Raw genomic sequence first — 21900 nt, forward strand, 5'->3', positions numbered from 1 at the left:
TTTTATTTCAAAACATTCAGAACCATACTAATATTCATATCCAAATATTAAAAACATTATATAGTAGAGTAAGTGCTTACAGTGGTGGGTAAAAATATATTGCAATAGAACTATTATCGAGATCCTTCATTTTTTATCGTTTTAGGAAAAGTTCTATAAACAGTTGTTTCAATTTTGGAACTAGAAGAATTCAAAGAGAGCTGTTTAGAAGTTGATTAAAAATTACCCAAGAAAATCGTTGTCAGTGTAAAAGCCGTGATACACGGTTGTCAGATTTTACAACTTTGTTAGTAAAATGTTCAGAAAATATCTAACAATCGTCTGAACTTACAATTATACAATTCTTTGTAAGGTTGTCAGATAATCATTACTGACAATATTGTAAAACAAAATTTGTAAGTTGGCAGTGTTATTGGACATTTTCTGCACATTTTACTGCCAACGTTGTAAGATCTTACAACCTTGTATACACAGCATAAGAAACGATATAATACAAGTATGTATCTTTCTAGATTAAATCAATCTGTTATAGATTGATTGATTGGATGGCTTATCTAACCCGCCAGTTTAATAGTTAAACATTAAGAGCTTTTCCTAAATATAGTATCCGAAAGAGAAGATAATACGTATGTTTAGAATCACCGGTGGTCAAAAAAACTCGGCATCCAAAATTAGGCATCCAAACTCGTACTCGTACAAAAATAAATCTACTACTTGACATAAAATGATTATATGCTTCAAGTTTTGCTCATGTTTAACAAAAGGTTATGTTTAGAATATATTATCATTATGCGTACTTTTGCTCCCCACTGTATGCGTATCTGGGATAGTAAAAATATCATAATGTGTACATTTTTATTCAAGCCAAACAAATAATAATATCATCACAATCATTTCAAATGGATTCGAATCGTATGGCATGACATGCAAAGGCTGAGGTACTCTACAACAAAAAATATACATATATTAATATACATATGTATGTATGTATATCACCATTAACATCATCGGTAGCTAAAGCGTCAGCAAAAAAGAGCAATAAGAGAAAAGACCATGCAACCAAATCGACCGACCTCAGGTAAGAATGAACACACAACAAATAATACCTTTGAATGAAATACCACCAGAACACACAATGTTATGTTGTCGTCGTGGTTCAACAGCAAATATTGCTGTTCTTTTATTTATTTTTGTTTTTTTTTTCTTTTATACAAGTTCAGAAGGTGTTCCACAGCAATGCGTTCATTCGTTCTTTCTTTCGTTTAGTTGTTAAGTTAACAATGTTTATTTTAACATGAATTATATGCCCCCAAACAGAAGACAACAACAATAACAACAATTCTAAAGACACACACCCGCAATCTTAATGTCCTCGTGATGGTGTTAAAACCCACCAGACACAAGCAAACAAACGAACATATGAGTGGTGGAAGACAACATCTTGGTGCAAAATGTTTTCATTTTTATTTCATTTTTTTATATGTTATACAACCACAACAAAAACTAAAGGCTTGAAATCCATAATCACAACAAGGCCAATAACAGGTATCACCCACTACATCCACATGTATATGCACTCATCTCAATATCTACGTACTCAACCTCATCAACAGCATCCTCTTTTTCATCATCAACAACAGCAGCGACAACAATAACAACACACTCCAGCCACAATCAGCAACAACTCAGCAAGACAGACCAACATTTTAGAAATGAAATCAAATGAATTGAATGAAATAAAATAAATGTATGGGCTGTTGGATAATGTCGTTTTATGGTTACGAAGAGTTTCATTATTGAACAAATAACAAACAAAAAACGCAGCAACAACTTTAACATCTACAACAACAATAATCTTAAGACAACGAATGAAACAGACATTTAATAAAAGTTGTGGGTGGGCTTAAATGTCTTAATAAAACTAAAATGAAATAGGCATTCATTAAAATGTTAAAAGTAAAAAATGTATAGAAAAAAATTTAAAAAAAACTTCTTCGCAGTCGGTAGGATTCGAACCTACGCTCCCAGAGGGAATCTGATTTCTAGTCAGACGCCTTAACCGCTCGGCCACGACTGCTTATATCGAGTGAATAGCCCAGCAAAGATTTATTCAATATTTTAATTCAATCATATTGTTAAATTTTAAACAAACTATAGACGCAAAGAAAACTAAAAATATAAACAAAATAGTTGTTTAAAATTTCAACAATTTGCTGATCTTTTCAAATTCATTATTATTTATTTTGTTGTTTTTTGTTTTCTTAATTTATACATATTGTTGCTTTTTATTAAAAAAAAAATACAAGACGCCTCATTAATTTATAAAGATTATTATTTGTTAGAAAATGAAAAAAACTTTAATAAATGAAAAGAAACTTAAGAAAACCTGTCCCATTGATAAGATAGACCGGCAAAAGCACTACATAAGTTCACAGATACTTAAAGGTATGTTTTATTTATTTAAAATAATTATTTAATATATAATCCAATAACTGTAAACATTTGTGGAATCAAAGTCAAGACAGAATTTCCAAATAGGTCCAATTAACAATAGCAGAACACCTGATAAAAAAATCGCATTGACAGTCTAAGCTCACAGTTGACGTTTCCAAAAACAGGGCGTAAAGAAAAAGTGAACTTTTTTTAACACGACATTTGCAAAAGAGCGACCCGTGGATGTTTATTTATGTATTAAAAGCCAGAAGATAAGATAAGCCAGATTAAAATCCAGATCTAAAACTAATAAACAGAAATAGTGTGTACTTCCAATGTTATTAAATCTCAAACTAATATTTAAACAGGAATAGTGTGCACTTCCAATGATTTGACTTTCAAATATTATAATAGAGGTACTGTTAACATCTCTATGCTTCGGGGAAGTAATAACATCAAGGAAGGGGGTAATAAACAAAGGGGTACACCAGACATAGTAAGTAAAATTTTACTGATGTTAAAGATTCCGATTTATATTGTTAAACTTAGGCTAAATTGTTCGCTCCAACGGATTAACAACGATTTTTAATCACTAAAATATGATTTTTAGAACAAATCGGACAACTCTCGCTGTCTTGAAAATGAATTAAAACTATATTCTAATTCTCTAACCTTTATTTATTTTCAGAGTTGAATTTGAAAATCGAATTAATTATTTAAACAGCCGACTGTTCTTTTGGTGGAAATTTATTGCAATAATAACCGATACCCTTATTAACACCGATACCACTTCGAAAACGTTTAAAATTGAATATCGGTATTGAGAGCGATACCGAAAAAGTTTATCGGTATTTAAATACCGTTTTTCTTATATCGCAATAGCTGTATCAACCGAAAGTTTTTTCTCCAGGAGAGAACTATCGCCCACAGTCTAACTGTTACAGCAACAACCGATACCGCTGTTAATACCAGTGGCCTCCGCTAGGTTAGTGTTCTAGACTGGTAGACCGGAGGTGGTCCTTTCGATTCTCAGCGCGCAAGAGGCCTAGGTGTATTTCTTCGGATTTGATGTGTATAGATCCTTCTTTCAAACAAACTAACTATTAATACCTATACCGCGGACCGATATTGTCTATTTTCAGTATCAAACAAACTGCATCAACTAAAAGTGTTTGTGCAAAATTTTAGCTCACTAGCTACTTCCATTTGGAGTCAATTGTGCTTTCAATAGACAGACAGACGGACATTGATAGATCGTCTTAGAATCTAAAAAGAGACCACAATATATATACGTGTATGGGTCTTAGATGGATATTTCAATGTGTTATAAACGGAATGTATAAAAATACACGACTTTATCAAATCAACGAAAAAGTAATAATGTGTTAACAAAGATACAACACTATGTGACAACGATTCGTTGTCGAATTTACAACAATGCATTGTCAATATGACAAAAAGTGTAATCAAAATCACAACAATGCTTTATTGAAATAACAACGATGCGTTGTCACAATTACAACGGTGATTGTCAATATAATAACTGTATTTATTGATCGTCCTGGCTATGACCATTCGTAACAAAAAATACCAGTAAACCACTATCGTCTCTAAATTATTATCTGAATCAATTAGCGATGTCTGTAATCTAAATACAGATTGCAATTTTCATTTTTGAAACATATTAAGACATTAGTATCCCCAGAATATTAAATTTAGTTAAAATTGATCGATATCGATAGTCGCCCACCAATATAAGAAATAAACCAAATAAAAATTTATCTATTTGAGGAGTTTAAATTCTTTCAAATTCCATCTTCTACCTATTTATGAATGATTTTATGAAAATCTTTAAAAAAAACCCTCAACTCTAACGTTGAGAGTAAAAGTTGGCTCATAAACATATTTTACACTCATTTATATGTTAAACATTTTAATCTAACCAACTAGAAAGACATTTATTTCAAATTTGATTACTTTACTGGCATACGTATGTTCTCTTTTAGACGTTCGTTTCTAGGTTATTAATAAATTAAAGAAATGAAGAAGATAGAAAAAAAAATAAAAATCAACTCAACAAAATCCCTCATAATGCGAGTTAATTAATGAAGGAATGAAATTTAATCGTATTAAATGTGTCTATTGTGACATTACTTTTTCTAAACATTTATTTTTTATTAATTTGTAGGGGGGAAAAAGACAAGAATTAAATTACAACTAACACCTTTGAAACTTCAGAGTTATGAAATATATTTAGTTTTAATAGGGAATACTTATGCAGTGGAAAGATTTCGAAAAAGAAACTAATTTATTTAAATTGATTAGTTTGATTGCATCTAAATTGAAAACTTAATTGTTTTTTTTTAACAGAAACAAGTTATAGTTTAGTTAATATCTTAGTAGCCGTCGGAAGCTGCGACTTGTTAGAATGAAAGTCAATTTAGTTTAGATTTGTTTAAAAATACCATTGATTTTAATGTTAATGTTTTTAATTGATATTATAATCTGTTTTCAAACCAGATTATTTGACATTGGATTCTCGAAAGGCATTATTAGTTGGATGCATCTTAATTTTTTAATTGCAACATCTTTAGCTTTTAGCAACAAGAATAGAAATGTAAGATGTTTAGATATTTCGATTTAAAATGATGATAAATTCACATAACATACTCCTGGAATAGTAATTTGTTCAATTAATACAACAGAAGGATGTTTTATTATACGAGCATAATCATTATGTAAAAATCACATTAAATATTTTAAAAAAGTAATATGTTACCATAATTAGTTGTGCGATTATATTTCACAAAACACGTATAAAAAAAGAAAAATATTCCTATTCCACACTTTATGGTGGAAAAAAGACGTGTCTTTACCACCATCACATTAAAAACCCATTCAAGTTAAAACATTTTATCACAAACCTTAATGGTCCCCATTGAATTGGAAATGAAACATTCCAACCAGCTCTCACAATCAAAGACTTATTCCTACAAAAAAAAAAAACACTACGACAAGATGTGAAAACAATGTGTACAAATATTAATATTATTTATTTCATGTTCTTTATGTCCTTTTTCGACAAAATACGAAACGAATGGATGGATGGATACTTCTTTTTATACATTTATTTATTCTATGTATTTGTTTAACCCATTTGTATGACTTGTTTAAATGGCAATTTGCCATTTTGTACTCGTACTCGTTGGAAGGAAGAATTTATATAGTCTTTCCTATACGTCTGTATACGATATGAGTATTATTAAGTTCCCTGCGAAGGGGAAGGGGACTTTGTTATAGTTTAAGTACCAGTATTCTGTTGAAAATATGGATGTGTAAACGATAAAAGACGGTAAGTGCGACATGAGTGGTAAGTAAACGCACAAATAGTAGGATTATATGTACATCATATAATAATATGATATACACTTTTCACACGTTTTACGGGAACTAAATATATTTTATATTCTTCAGGTTGTAGTTCTTAATTTAGTTATATTACTCCTCTGTAGTTTTATACTATCCAATATAATTATCAAAAGTTGTTTCTCAATTTTATATATAAAATAATTGTATCAAACCCTTGGTCCGTTACTGCTGCCAACAATCCTTCCGAAGCCTTTAAAATTTAGGAATTACATGCTTAATATATATTCTTTGGATTCATCTCCGAATAATATCGCATCATCAATGACATTTGTATAAAAGGATGAATCAATTTTTGATAAAGCTATATCAAGATGAAGAAAATCTATCTCGAGTTGGCTTCATAAGTAAGTAAAGTATGCAGTAAACTAATCCATCCCATGATCATATCAAATAGTACCCAAATCCATTTTTAACAAATTTTTTTTTTTGGAAAGTGAACCGATACTTTCAAAATTAACCGTTCATCTAGATTAGCCTATAGATCAGAAGGTCTGATAGACTGGTAGTAAATAGACTACATATATCAGTCTCTATGGACAGTAGTCTAAACTATAGACTACTTTATAGAGTAGACTAGTGTATATATTAGACGTTAAAGGTATTATGTGTAAAATAGTGCATATTACTCGACCAAAAACAAGTCACTAAACTAGTTACTATGGACTAAACCATAGTTAGACTAGTCGAAAGTCTAGTAGAAAGTACTTTAAACGTATACTCAAAATTTAAACTTAAAAAACTTTTAAAATTAAACAAAAATCCTATAGATCAGTAGGACTAGTCCATGGACCAATCAATACACTAGAGTAGAGCAGTCTATAAACTACTTTATAGCAGACAGTTAAGTAGTCTTTAAAATATAAACTGCTTTATAGCAGAGCCTTGTATGAGTAGTGTATTATCTAGTCTATTTAATAGTCAGTATAGTAGTCCAAATCAGAGTTATCTAGCCGCGGATCGAGTGTTTAAGGGGGTAACATTTGGTTTTTCATTTATTGTCTTTTTCCTCATTTTAATTTTTTATATAAAAAATTTTCGGTTTTTTTTGGGGGGGCTCGTAAATTTTCCATTCCCCCGTGAATCAGCGCCTAGCGTAATCTGTAAACTGTATAATAACTATTCTATTATTATTTAATAATATAATAATTATATAAAACTAGTCTATAAACTACAAAGTGAATGAGGACTAGACCATAAATAAGTCATCAGACTAGTCTAAAGTCTTGTAGAAAGTTCTTTAAACGTTTATTCGAAATTGCACTAGTGATCGAATAAAAGAACTTATCACTTAATATAATATATATCAGGTTGAAAGCACTTCCTACTGAGGTTACAACAATGAGAGCTAATTATTTAAAGATTACTGAAAATATGATTGGAATCCGTATTGTTTCAATAAGAAAATAGATTTGAAATTGTAATATGTCATTGTGGTACCATTGTACTTATAAAGATCAAATTATGCCAAGAAATTGTACCGATTTTTTGACCTTGATTTGTACTATAACCTGCAGCTTCGAGACTGGTTCGAGAATATTGAAAGTCACTTAATTTGAGGACGAAATATAAAAACCCTAATCTGATCCTGAACCCGGGTAGATCTAGCATAGTAAACCACATCATGAGAATGAAGTGGCTAAAACTCTGGACTCCAAGAGAAAACGTGAACTATGTCTTTGGCTCTCTATAAGCATTCGGTTACAGATGGATGAGGTGGAAAGATATTGCAAAATGGTTGTTTTATTTAGTTCGAAGAAGAAATAATTAAACATTTGTTCTGCCTCCGTCCCACTTAGTGAAGTTAAGGAACACTATATATTCTATGGAATAGTTTCACAGAACCGACCTTGCAACTGAATTCCATATAGTGCGATATTGGCCTTTTATCAGTGTTCTAGTTCTCAACAAAACTAGTGATATTTCAGAGAGAGTGGATCAAATATCTGACCATAAGGGCAAACAAGATATAAATAAATTCTATAGCGTGTCCACGATTTAAAAAATCATATGAAAATTTCGCCGATTAGCGAGTATTGAACGTGTCGTTGTCGAAGGAAAAAACAACAAGTAACATCATCAACAGATACTGAAATAGAATTGGCAAACACTTGAAAGAGTTCATGTGTTATAATCGTGTGTACATAGTATTGCCTTGATGCTAGAGACTTGGCTTGGTATCGAAAGTCTTATTCTTTTTAACAAATACAAAAGTTTTTTTCCTTTTCTCCAAGTCTTTTTCATTTTTTCTTCAGAGTCATATTTAGTTGCAAAGTTTTTGTTGTTGCTGATATTATTGCAAGTTTTTGTTTGGATGTGCCATGGATGGTAATGGCATGACATGCCAAATAAATGGCATGCCAACTAGTCATCCAAATAAAACCAGGCACATAAAACAGGAACAACAACAACAACAAAAAGAGCCAGCTAAATGAAATTGTGAATAATACATAGTTGTACAACAGCAACAACGAAGAGTATTCGGTATGCCTTTGCCTTTTGGGTTTTTTGTTTGCAACGACTGACTGACTGAATGTATGGATGTACAAGTAGTGCTCTGGTAATCGCAGTGCTGCAACATTAAGCCAAAACTAAAGTTAGTTGCCTGTCGATTACGATACAGGAAGACAGACAAACAGACACAGGGACATGTATGTATGTATGTACATTTCTCATACGTACGTGTTTGTAAGTTAAATTGTGTGCAATTTCATGTTGTTATTGCTGCCACATTTGCTCCTGTCTTGCGTTTGCCCTCCTCATGTACCTGTACAACTGTGGCGGTTAATGTAATAAAGTGAGTGGCGTTGTGCTGCGTTGTTTGCGTGTCTGTTTCGAATATTCGTTTTCTGAATATTGCAACATTTGTGTTCGTTCATCAGCAATGCAAACACAGTCTGTTGTTTCTGTTTCGGTATATTTTTATTATATTTTGCCTTGTTATTCATTATTATTATTATTATTTTTTTTGAACAAACTTTTATGAGTACTACTAACGAAGGAACCACTTTGCTTCTCTCTATCAGGCTGAGTAGGAAACATAAACACACATTGAGACAATATATACATTTTTTCTGTTTGTTTTTTTTTTGTGGTGCCACAAGAACAGACGGCAGGCAGGGGTAATATGTGATTGAGTGTGTGTGTGTGTGTATGTGAATGCAACATGTATGCATGTCTGTCTGTATGGTTAAAAATGCTAAAGTTCTTTTTTTGTATTGGCTTATTAAACTGTAGATGGACGGGAACGATCTGTGGGCGGAACTCTAAATAAAAGTTTAAATTGCCGCTAGAGGGGCATTCAAGTTCGAGTTGTGTTTAAAAGTTGCTGTGTTATTAATCGATGTGAACATGGAACACGGCTGTTGTGTTGCATTTATCACACACACCAACATGCAACATACTCTTTGGACTCTTTGCCAATTGGCGTTTGTTGTTTTTTTTTTGTTTCTTTTTATTTGCCTTCTTTTTTGCATTTCGTTTTCATTCTTAATGGTGTTATTGTTGTTGGTTTTTTCGACATTTTGCATATTGCCACAGACAAACATATTCATTGGTATGTAGGGACATTTCTTGACTAAGCAGTGGCATTTAATGCAACATTTCCTTATTAATGACATTTGCAATGGTTGTATGTTTGTATGTATGTATGTATGTATGTGTGTGTATAAATGTGCATTATTTAAGGGATTAAAATGTCTCGTTCTTTCTTGCAATTGAATTTTGTTTTCTTTAACATTTATTCTCAGTCCCATTTCGTTTATATTCCGTTTAATTTTTACTTTTATGTTCTTTTTAATTTTTCAATGTCATGCTGTGCTTTAGAGTAGATTGGTTTTAGTGGAAGTGGTACTTAAACACTTCCGTTGCTGTATGCACTGACTGAACACTGAAACGGAAAACCTTGAACGTACATCCGTTGACGCCTTTTGATAACGGACACAATTTGGAGCAACACATAAATAATCAGAGGAATTAACATTTAAAGCAACAAAACAAAAATCAAACAGAAAAAACCTTTTTTTGCACAAAGAAATTTTTTATCGTTAAATGTTTATAAATAAAATTTTATTAGTGTTTTTAAAATTAAATTCCATAACAGGGCTTATTGATTAGAAGTCATTGAAGGCTATTTAAAGTAATAAAATAATGAACAAAAATTTTAAAAACAATTAATCTAAATATATGGTATAGTAATTTTTTTCTTTGGGCTATTTTAATAGGACTACGTTAAGTGGATGCACAGTCAAAAATAGTTTTTACAAAAATTTTACCATTTGATTTTTTTTATTTTAACAGTAAATAATTCAAAAATGTTTCTTTCTGTCAGAATTAAGGATTGTCAAAGTTTAAGCACAATTGGGAGTTGTTTACCCAAGCCACAGGGCAGTTTTGCTACTTTGGCGAATCATATCTCTGGAACGGCTAAAGCTATTTGACCGTGTCATACATCAAAGGCCATACTGTTAATAATATGTATTTTATATTCTGCGCAATAAATACGCAACTAGTATTGAAATCGAAAAAATCGAATAGAGTCAATATCCCTAAAAAAATCATGATTTTTCAAAATTTTGAGGCCCCAGTGGTGTGTGTTAACATGCTCAAACTTTGGCAATCTTAAAATCTTACAAAATTTTACTTTTTTTTTGGGATGACCCAAACATTGATTTTTACAACTATTTTAAGGAAACACATACAGTGAGTCAACTAAGTAATTTGTCTATTTAAACTTTTACAAATTTAAAAAAAAATTTTATATGAACAGTTATTTTTAGAAATTTTAAGCAATTTGTTAATAGTACTTTTTGAAAAATATATTTAAATTTTCTACTATTAAAAATAAAATCGTAATATTAATTAACAAGATTTTTGATTTTTAGGTATTTTATATAATTTAAAATTTTTATTACTCCTATATACTTAAATAACAATTTTTAAATATTTTAGTAGTGATAATCTAAATTTGTACATTTCTTAAACGATTTATTGTCCTATAATATATCTGTAAGAATTCATCAATATTTGAATTAACATAAAATCTAACGTTTCTTTGATTTTATTTCGAAAATAATCAGTAATTTTGTATTGTACCTTGATTTTAAAGTGAGTTATAAAACTATATACTATAACAAAATAATCTGGATTTTTTTTGGTCATTTTGTAGTGATAAACAAAAACTACTACATTTAGAATTATTTAATATTGATTCTTATTCAATAAAGCTAACACTAACAATTATGGGGATATTACCGTATATACCACTATAGAACTTTTACATTGGAGTCTAAATATATAGAAGTGTATGTATTAATTAAAAAATGTTCCTTTTGTCGACCTTAGGTGATGAATATATTTGAAAATATCTAAATTAAGTATTTTTCTTGTACTACACGACAGTGCATTTTATATTGGTCACAAGCTACCTATGGTCTGTTTAAAGGTTAAAATCTTCTTAGTTCGTACATGGACTTTGGAGAAGATAAATGAGGAGTTCAATGGTTTTCCTTGAATACGAGACGCTCCCCTATGGTAGTTAAAGATTTTGAAAAACAACTCAGTGCATTTTTTCTTATAATTCTTAGTATTATTTCATCAATTACTTTACTATATATTTTATAATAATATTGATAAACATTTCTAAAATTCATGCAAAGTCCTCTTAAAAAGGTAGACAAAAAACTTAGTTGATTCATTGTATGTAAAGTTTTCGTAAAATCGAAGGATGTTAACCCATTAATGAAACAGTGGGTAGAACCACGAAAATCCTATGGGTTGACCCTGATGAGCGCAAGACGAAAAATCTCCTCAAAATGAGCAAGTCACACAGGATTACGAGCCCATTTATGTAAAATTTAGATTGTATCAAAATGTTTAAACGTTTTATATGAAACGTAGGAAGAACAATTTTTTTAATGACATCGAAAAATAGAAATTAACCTTAAAACGTAAATATGTTTTTATAATTAAAAATGACCTTTATAAAATATTCAGTAAAAGAGAAAGCGATGTTAGATTTTGATTCAGCGCCTTAAAAATACATAAAATCAAATTGGTTTTAAAAGTTTTCCAATTCTTTATTTCGTTGAACTGTGTAATCTTCTATACCCAACATAACTAATCAAGAGAATATATTTTGAAAAATGTATCAAAAGCTTTTCTATGGGAACTATCGCACTTTTTAAATTTAACATGAATTAAGAATTTCAATTAGATTGCTCCAAGCTACTAGAATTTTTGTTGGGGTTGTAAAACTATGTGTTAACAGAAACCGCAATGACTCCAAACTTTTGAGATATACATTAGGGTGGGTCGAAAATAGGCTTTTCTCTCGAATCAACAGGTAATAGTGAAATTATGTTGTATTTTAACGTCAAATGGAAGACTGTAAAATAGTTTTTAATTATTTTGAGGGTAAGAGCCCACACATCGCCGCCAAAGTTTGTAAATGCGTTTATATAGGAGAAAATTACACTTTTTGAAGTTTCTTTTCACAAAATGAGACTTTAAGTATTAATTATTTCACTATTTTATAGCCAAATTGTAATGTCTACAAAATTGTCTTTCCAAAAAGATAGAATAACTTAAAATTGATTAAAACCGTTTTCAGTTATTAAAAAATTTCCCCTAGAATTTATGATTCTGAAAAACACAGGGAAATAATAATCGCAATTTACTTGATCAAAATTAAGCAACAATTTATAAAAATATATTATTTTTACTTAATTATTGGCACAAAATGCCTTTTTCCCGAAATCCTTTAACTTCACATCGCAGGTACGTTAAAACTATTAGAGGTATTGAGCTCAATCTTTTTATGTTAAATTCTTATAGATATCCTTTATAATATCCAGTATAAAAAAGTTTAATTTTTTATAATTCATTTAACAAAAATGTTTAAAGTTTAAAAGTGGAGCTTTGGAGATGCTTTTATAATAATGGCTCTTTTTCGACCACCGACTAAACCGAGCAAGCGTTATCTAATTTGAACAAAAAATCATACTATCACTTTTATGAATCTTATAAAAATAAAAACAATATTTTTTTTGTAATTTTTTTTAACTAATATTTACTTTTATGTGTCTTCAGAATTAGAAAATTCTCGGGGAAAATTTTAATAACTCAAAACGTTTTTAACCAATTTTGAGTTTTTCTATCTTTTTGGAAAGACAATTTTGTAGACATTACGATTTTGCTATAAAATGTTTCAATAATTAATACTTAAAGACTCATTTTGTGGAAAAACTCCAAAAAGTATCATTCTCTCCCAGATAAACGCATTTTCAACCCACCCATATTTACAAAGAAAAAATCGATAGTCTTAATTTTGTTTTTTACTGCTATTTTAAATATCAGTTTTTTAAACTATAAATTTCAGTATTTTTTATTAAATATATATTCGTTATTGTACACTGAGAACTCCTAAACGAATTTAACTTTTGACCTCAACAGTTTTAGTAGTAGATATGTAGATACATCTACTTTATAGATACACATACATACACATGATTTCTAATATCAATTTACTATTGTAAAAAGTTTTTATACTTTTCCACAAAACGTTTAATATGTGGCATAATATTTATATATAAAAACTGTCAACATAAACTTTTAACTCAACTTTAATAGATTAGATTTCAACAACGATTAAAACAAAATTCAATTTCCTGCAAAATATTGCAAAAAAGAGAAACAAATACATAAAAACAAGCAAAAACCTCAATACAAATTCCATTAGGAATATCCAAAATTTGATATTTCACAATAAATTCTATAAAAAAAGAATTGGAAACAAATTTTCTAACCAAATAATAAATTGAACGTTTTAATGCCACTTAACAATCATTGACCGTAAGGAAAAGAAGTCAATATAAATTTTACCCCAAAAATACTATATACTATATAACAAAAAAGTAAAAACCTTGAAATTGACCCTTGTGTTAAGATGATACAGTAGATGATGCCCTTCAAATAAAAGGAAAGAATCCCAAATTAAATAGTAAAGTGTTGCAACAAACCAAAAACCACCACTGCCACCAACAACAACAACAACAACAACAAAAAACTTGCAACCTTTTAATACAACGTCGTACTCATTCGTATTGTGAAAATTCTATTGTTGTATGATTGTCCACATTTAGCACCCAATTTAAGAGGAAGTCAAAGTTACAAAAACAACAAGCCAGAGCACAAACTGAAAAGAAAAGAATCTTCCTCAATCGAAAAGGCAATAAACACCACCATTCCAATGATTTACAGATGCTAATGTTGAAATATGGCTCGTGTCGAGATTTTTTTTTGTTTTCTTCCTTCTTGAATTTTATTTCTTTCCTTAAAATAAATAAAATAAAAATTCCATGTATGAAAAGAAATTGAGGCGTAAACTCATTTGTATGAGCTGATGATAATAATGAAAATGGTTGAATGAACAATGAGTTTGTAAATGAGCACGAACGACCGGTTGTAATTTGATACAACGCCACAAAGATCCAAAGAAGTTTATTGGATTGATGTGAGATTTTATTAATTTTGAAAAATGAATACAAGAAAAATAAAACGAGATTTAGTTTTTTGTTAATTGTTTTCTATAAGACAATGGTGAAATTTTTGTTGTATGTTCGGTTGTTTTTGTTGTGTTTTAACCAGCAGCAGATGACATTAATTTTTAAGATTCAAATTCGAATTTTTGCGAATGATTAATTTAATCGTTAGTAATTTGTTGAGTTTCTCATAAGTTAGTAAATAGACTAGTCAATAGGCTAATGAATAATACAAAGAGTTAAAAAGACAGTTAATAAACATTTTAATATCTTTCTTCCTCGACTATTCAAAAGTCTAATCTATATATAATCATATATATCTATAGTCGAATTAGTAGATTATTATACAAACTAGTTAATAAATTACTCCGTAGACTTATCAATATACTCGTCCATAGATTTTTCTATCCCAGAGATTAGTCAGTAAACTACGAGAAGATGGAACTTTGAACCTTATTTATTAACACAAAACTTTAAAATTAGAAAAACTGTAATTGAGGGTTAAAAATCTATATTTTAATGATTTTTTTGTATTACCTATTTTAAATTATATTTTAACAAATTTACCCCTGAACAGTCTTTGAACTGGAGCTTTAGGTTAGAATTCTTGTTGTCATTCGCATGCCTTTCGTATGTTTTACGGTTAAATACTTTATTAATACTTTAGCAGTTGAAATATCAAATATACACGCCCACTAACGTCATTCCTACCATTATCCCTTAAATCTTTATAAAGTTGTCATATACATACATGACTTTTTCAATATGGGATTGAAATTAATTTAAAGTAATTGATTTTTAAAATTTTAATAAATTTATTTACTAAAGCTAAGTATACACTGTTGTCAGATATTACAATTTTGGCAGAAAATGTCTAACAACCATGTGGACTTAAAGTTTTTGCCTTTCAATGTTGTCAGAAAAATTAGCAATTAATATTGGAGAAAAGTGTAAGTAGTTACTTTTTGTGTGAATAACTACTTATTTTTTATTCAACAATGACCAAAAATAACTGGTTACATATCTGTTACCCGACTTTTCCGGATTTAAAAATGGTTTTAAAGTTATTTATAAAGTTATTTTTTATTTTTGCCAGTATATTTTCTTACTAAATGCCCATTAAAAAGACTGGTTTCTACCAAAAAATTCTAAAAAAAAACTTCAAAAATTATTGATAACGACAACTCCTTACCAAGTAATATATGAAATAACTAAATTTTCTACAATACTCATTACCAAAATAAATATTGTCAGACATCTAACAATAATGTAAACACATTACGTTACCATTATCTGACAAATTTTATTGTCAGATATGCGAATTTTATGCATCTAACAATTGAACCATAAATAAGATCTAGCAACTTTTGCCATACAACAATCTGACAATAGTTTGTACTGACAATATTTGTTGTATTATCTGACACTGAAATTATAAGATTTTCTTAATATCGTCTGAACTGACAAATTACATATTGCTAACAAGTTTTCATTGCCACGTCTGCCAATAATGACATCCGTGTATACATGACTTATTAAATAATTCTACTTTCAATCGTATAGGGATTCTATAACATTTGCTATAAAATACAAACAAATAAACAGTTAACACTATCCGAGTTTGGATCAGAAAAGTTGATCTGGTAAACATCTGGTTGAATATGTATATGTATTTATGTAATTTTTCATTAACTTTACTTTACATTCGTATGACTCAAAGTTGCCAAAATTGCTACAATTCGTTGTAGAAATCTAAATTTTATACACATCCGTTGATTAAATTTAAACATTCATAAGCTCACTATTGATAACGGATCAATTTCGGTAATTTTCTAACGGTTTTTTCCATCTGTGTAAGTTTGTTCTATTTTGATAATAACTGTTACTCATTCCGATTGGGCATTATCTATCCTAAACATACAAATTTTAAAAATGTCATTTTTGGTTCCAAGTAAGTCTGTTTTTTAAATGTTCCAAATGCTAATTTTGAGAAACGGATAAAAATCCATTTTTTCTCAACTGATTTTAAGTTTCTTAATACTAAAATTAAAAAGTATTTAAAAATCCACTGACCAAAGTCAGTTGAGATTACACTAATTTATAAATTTACTAACATACCCTGGGTGCTTCGCTACCCTAACTTAAATAAAATACAAACAAAATTTTGTTCCCTTTCAGTATCGTAAAAATATTAAAAAGAACCATCGGAAAAACGAAAAAGTACAAAAATCTTTCTCAAAAAATTCTCATTTAATAAGTGTTCCGGTTAACCATTATAAAAACGTACCATTTGAAGAATAGAAAAGTACCAAATAGTCCCCACTTACAGAATATTATTCAGTCAAGACTAAAAGTTGTCTCTTTAAGAATCTTATTCAATGAGGACTATGTATGTTTAATAATCATGTGTTTTGAGTTCATATTAAAGAACATACAAAGAGTATCATTTGAAGGAAGAAGTACCAAAAATGGAATAAATTTTACCTAAGTGGAAAGTACTAATAAAAAGAGTAAAACTTTTCCTCCTTTTGCTTAGAAATATACTTTTTCGAGAATTAAGTTTACAAAATGTTCCATATTTAAATCTATATATCACAAATAAAAGTCAAAAGATTCAAATCTGCATTTATTTGTTCCAGAAAAATAGTGCTTTCAAAAAGTGCCAAACAATTTACTTGAATTTGGTCCTATATAGGCTTTAGTGCTCGAATTCCAAAATAATTATAATATACCGACAACTTATTTTATGTGAGTAAATAAACTACTTTTTCATATTTTATAAAAATTGCCCCAATGAGTTTGAAAAAAATTAAATTTCCCGTTTTTTTCTTATTGGTACTATTTTCCCTAGTGAAATAGCAAATATTTTTTTTCAATGAATATTACAGGGTTAGTCTGTAATTTAATAGGAATAATTCAATAAACCTAAAAAGTTTTCTTAATGTTCTAAAAAAAAGTACCATAAATACAGTTTTCTCCCTTTTGCACCCAAAAAGGACTGAATTTTAAAAAAGTACGAAACAGGTGTCTCATAATTTTGGGAGATGTATCCAAAACATTTAGAAAAATTTTATTATGTTAATTAGTTCAAAAGTTATAAAGAGCCAAAAAAAGTACCAAAAACCCCTTTGTTGCACAAAAAGTACAAATTTCAAAAAAGTGCCAGACACCCATCTGCTAATTTTAAGAGTAGATGCAGGTGCATTTAAAATTTTTCTTGTATTACTAATATTGTTTAAGATAATTAAGAAAACTTGTTTTACCCGTTTTCCCCTTTTTTCCCGTAAATGTTCAAATTTCCAAAAATCCCTCCTTAGTGGATCTACATAACCAAAAACACATCTGCTGTCAAAATTTCATGATTCTAGGTTCAGCCGTTTGGGCTGTGCGATGATGAATCAGTCAGTCAGTAACGCTACTCTTTTATATATACATATAGATAAGTGCTTAAAAGAACGAACGTTTTTATTCGTATCCTAAAATTTTTGAGGTGTTTGGCAAAATTAATTTAGAACTACAGTAGCGATTCACTATTTTAATAAGTTTTGTCTCACTGTGTAATACAAACTGATCCTAATTTGAAAATAATGTATATTTAATTATAATAGGTATATGTAATATCAAAAATGTAACAAATATTAATGTATGTATGTATTTATGTAAATAAAAATCACTCACCACAGAATTGACAATACCATCGCTGTAAGTACTCCCAGCTCAGCATCAATTTAAATTCATTAACACACACACTTTCAGTTTTCATTTCTATTTCCATATTAATTTTTTTAATAAACAAAAATAATTTACTCTAATTGCCCTGTTTTAGTAACTAATATAACAACTCTGCTACTACCTTCACATCATGCTTCACATTCCTATTGTTGTTGTTGCTATTTTGTATTATACTCTCTATGCAAATAACAAAAAAAACACTTGCAGATGCAAAAACAAATGAATGAAATAGAAAAGAAAACAATGCAAAAGCAAAATTTGTTGCTAATAATTTGATGGAAACTTTAAATAAAAACTTTTATGTATAAACATATGTACATATGTAATAAACAATAAACAAACACTTTTAGTAAACAATGACAACAATAGAGGGAACAACAAAAAAACAGCACAACCACAACAGCCTAATTGTTATAAACAAAATTTTTGCAATACAAAATAATTATTTGAACTAAAAGGCAATTACTAAGACACTATCACTTTTATTTTTTTTAACTAATTTGCACTGTTAGTTAATAAGTATTTAGATTTAATTATTTATGTACTTTTAAACGATTTTAACAATTTAATATTAACACGCACTATTGCGAAAAAAAACGCGCACTAACGTCGGCGAAAACCAATTAAATGATTGACAAGTGGCGAAGTTAAGAGAAAACAAAAAAACAACAGAAAAAAAACAAAAGCAGAGTTTCCAAGTCTTAATAATCTATGCAAATTTTGGCAAAGGGGGAATAGGGGGGTTTGTATAAGGTATGGGTATTTTGTAAAATTATGATAAATACGGAAAGTAGTATGTAATTAACAGGTGTTTGCAAAGAAAATGTGTACCCAGCAAAGGTTAGTAATAAATAACTTTATACTTTAGTCATTTTATCTTTAAATGTTATTTTGTACGAAAATTAGCAGTAAACGCAGTGGACGTATTCTTGTCAGCATTTTTTTTAAACAAAGCTACTTACATATGTAAGTAGGGTAGAAGGGGAATCATTCGCCATAGGGGCACATCTGTCAATGCGAATAACTTGAAAACAAAGTAATCGATTTAATCGCATTATAAAATTTTGTTTTCGTTTATCGATTATCTATCATCTCTGAAAATTTGAAACATAAACATTACATACATATGTAGGAGGCAGACATGATTAATTGTTTTTTAAAGGGCTGTGAAAATATTTCACTGTGTGAACTTTTTGTGCTAACTTTTTTATTTTTTGTGATAGAAAAAAATATAATGGTCAGTATTAGAATGTCAATAATAGTGAACAATAAGACATAATAATATTTTCGATAATATAATTTGAAGCCGAAAAAAATTTAAACTAAACCCCAGAACTGTCCGAGGGTCAATTGCGCCAAATATATGTAATGCTTATGATGTAGAACAAAATTTGGTTAAAATATAGAAAAAATCAGTAATAATTTGTTTTAATTTTTTTTTTGTTAAATTTTGTGAAATAAATAATAAATATCTGATTTATTTTTAGTTTTTATTTTTGTAATTTTTTCTTTTATTTTACTAATGACAAATCTTCCCCATCCCCTTGGCGCATTTACCCCGTGGATGGGGCGGTATCGCCGTTTTTGGTCAGTGCGGAAAAGTTAAAAAAATATGTACATGAGGATGACTTAAGAAAAATTGAAAGGAATAAAACTAAAGCCAACATATCTAAGTATCCGAACCAAGAAAAAAATTAAGAATATGTATTGTGGTCTTAATTTGAAGCCGCCTCAAAAAAAAGTGGCGCATAGTCCCCCTTCTACACTATCTCCTTATTAGCAAGCGGTCATAAACCATATTTATTGAACTATGTATAAGAAATCGCGTTGAGTTAATGATTTAAAAGGCTATTTGTTATGCTATATAAGAAAATTTTTACATTTAATCCTGGGATAATGAGTCTAGTGGAGCATTTTGTTAGAGAAATAATTAGAAAATAATGGGTCGATTATGTATCTCAGTTGCGTTCCCAGTTGCCAAAATTATATGGATACTAGACGCTTTGGATATTTCATTCAATAAAAATCTTTATCCAATGAGTTTTTGTTTGACCACGACCATTTCTGCACTGAAATCATTCTCTTATTATGAAGCTTTGTTTTGCCGCTTTTGAAGAGATATTTTATATACTATGGTAGGTTCGTTTACTTGGGGGTAAGTGAAATAATGAATTCATATTAACAATTGCCAAAAGGGTTCGCGCCTGGTGTAAAATTATTTCACCAAATGATCTTTAAAATTGGCACATGTCGTTTATATTTACGGATAAATTAACAAAGTCTTTTGGTATACTTTACGAATGGTATATCACCAACATTGCAATTCAAATATCTGCATAAGTCCATTATACCCTCTCCCCTTTTGTATTATAGAGAATAAACAAATCGTGTCACTTTACCACTTTTTTATTTCGAAATTGATTTAAAATTTAAAAATTTATTCTAGGAATTTCGCATTACCGGAAAAAGAACACCGAATCAGACCTCCGAAAATCGTTCTGAAGGTAATAAATTTTACCCTTTTTATGACTTAAAAAATTGTAGTGCTAAATTCCAAAAGATATATCGGATAATAGGTTTTGAACGAAGAGAAATAGAGTTAAAATTTTACACAAATATTACCTTTTGATAAATAAAGTTTGTTTGGTATTAAAAATAGGTCCACTTTTTCGCATAGCCCCTAACCGGGAAACAGTTTTAACAGTCATAACTGGTTCAAGAATACCAGTATAACGATTAAATTCCATATAAGCAAGTTTTATGTCATAAAGATTTCTTAACCAAATTTTATGATGATCGGTCCATAATTGACCCTATCCCCCCTTATAGAGTCTTCTTTACACTTCTTCTTCATGACATAACGTTTATTAGTGGCACAGATATGAAAGTACAGCGATTAAATTCAATATAAACAAGTTTTGTATTAGCCAAAATCTCTCTACTAATTTTTATGAGGATCGGTCCATAATTGACCCTACTCCCTTCAGCAATTGAATTTACTTCATTTTATAAGTAAATCCTGTTATTAGATTAACAAATTATGCATTTTTTAAGAAATCTTAAAGAAAAAATTTAATTGGTGTTAAAGTCCATGTTTTAAAATAGGTGGAAATGGTAAGGTCTTTAATTAAAATCAAAGTTGACAAATAGACTAAGAAAACAAATTAGAAAATATTCGGTCTACAAATTTTGTCTTCCATATTTTCAGTAAAAATCCGAAATATTCAAAGTTTCTTTTTTTATTTTCGAGCATGATTGAAATTTTATACAAACCATTAAATTCTCATGAGGCAAAATCGACCGATTTAGTCTTCTATAGTAATAACAACGTTTATTTATTTTGTATTTTAAAGTTCTGTTTTTATTTGTGTTAAATATCGATAACTGTATTTTTTTGTTTTTTTTTTTTTAAAGAATAACATGTCAAATGATGCCATACTTTAGTTAAGTTTTTAATTAAATTTAAACATCTAAATTATATTTGATTTTCTGGTATTAATTTTGTAAGTTATTTTTAAGTCTAAAGATTTACTAAGTTGGGTTTGTGTATTTATTTTAAATATTTTATTTATATTTAGGTTTTTTTGTTTAAATTAAGTTACATACAACATAAATTGTGCTTAAAAAGTTTTAAAACTGTGAATTGTTTTTTTTTATTATTATTAATTTTAATTTATTATTGTTATTGTTAATAGCCTTGTGCTGAACATTGTTTATATTATTAATTATTAATATAATAGTTATGGTGGAGAGTTTTAAAATAATATTT

General features: G+C 29.0%; 1 long non-coding RNA gene and 1 other non-coding gene across 2 annotated transcripts; one reads left to right on the forward strand and one right to left on the reverse strand.

The window, feature by feature from the left end:
- The first annotated feature begins 793 nt into the window (after positions 1-793).
- Positions 794-1306, forward strand: LOC124420687. The gene is made up of 2 exons (XR_006941301.1): positions 794-1078; positions 1221-1306. It is a non-coding gene; the product is annotated as an uncharacterized LOC124420687 (long non-coding RNA).
- Positions 1307-1995: 689 nt separating this feature from the next.
- Positions 1996-2077, reverse strand: Trnas-aga. Its single transcript has one exon. It is a non-coding gene; the product is annotated as a tRNA-Ser (tRNA).
- Between the last annotated feature and the right edge of the window lie 19823 nt (positions 2078-21900).

Source organism: Lucilia cuprina, chromosome 6 (assembly GCF_022045245.1).
Source record: "Lucilia cuprina isolate Lc7/37 chromosome 6, ASM2204524v1, whole genome shotgun sequence".
NCBI lineage: Eukaryota > Metazoa > Arthropoda > Insecta > Diptera > Calliphoridae > Lucilia > Lucilia cuprina.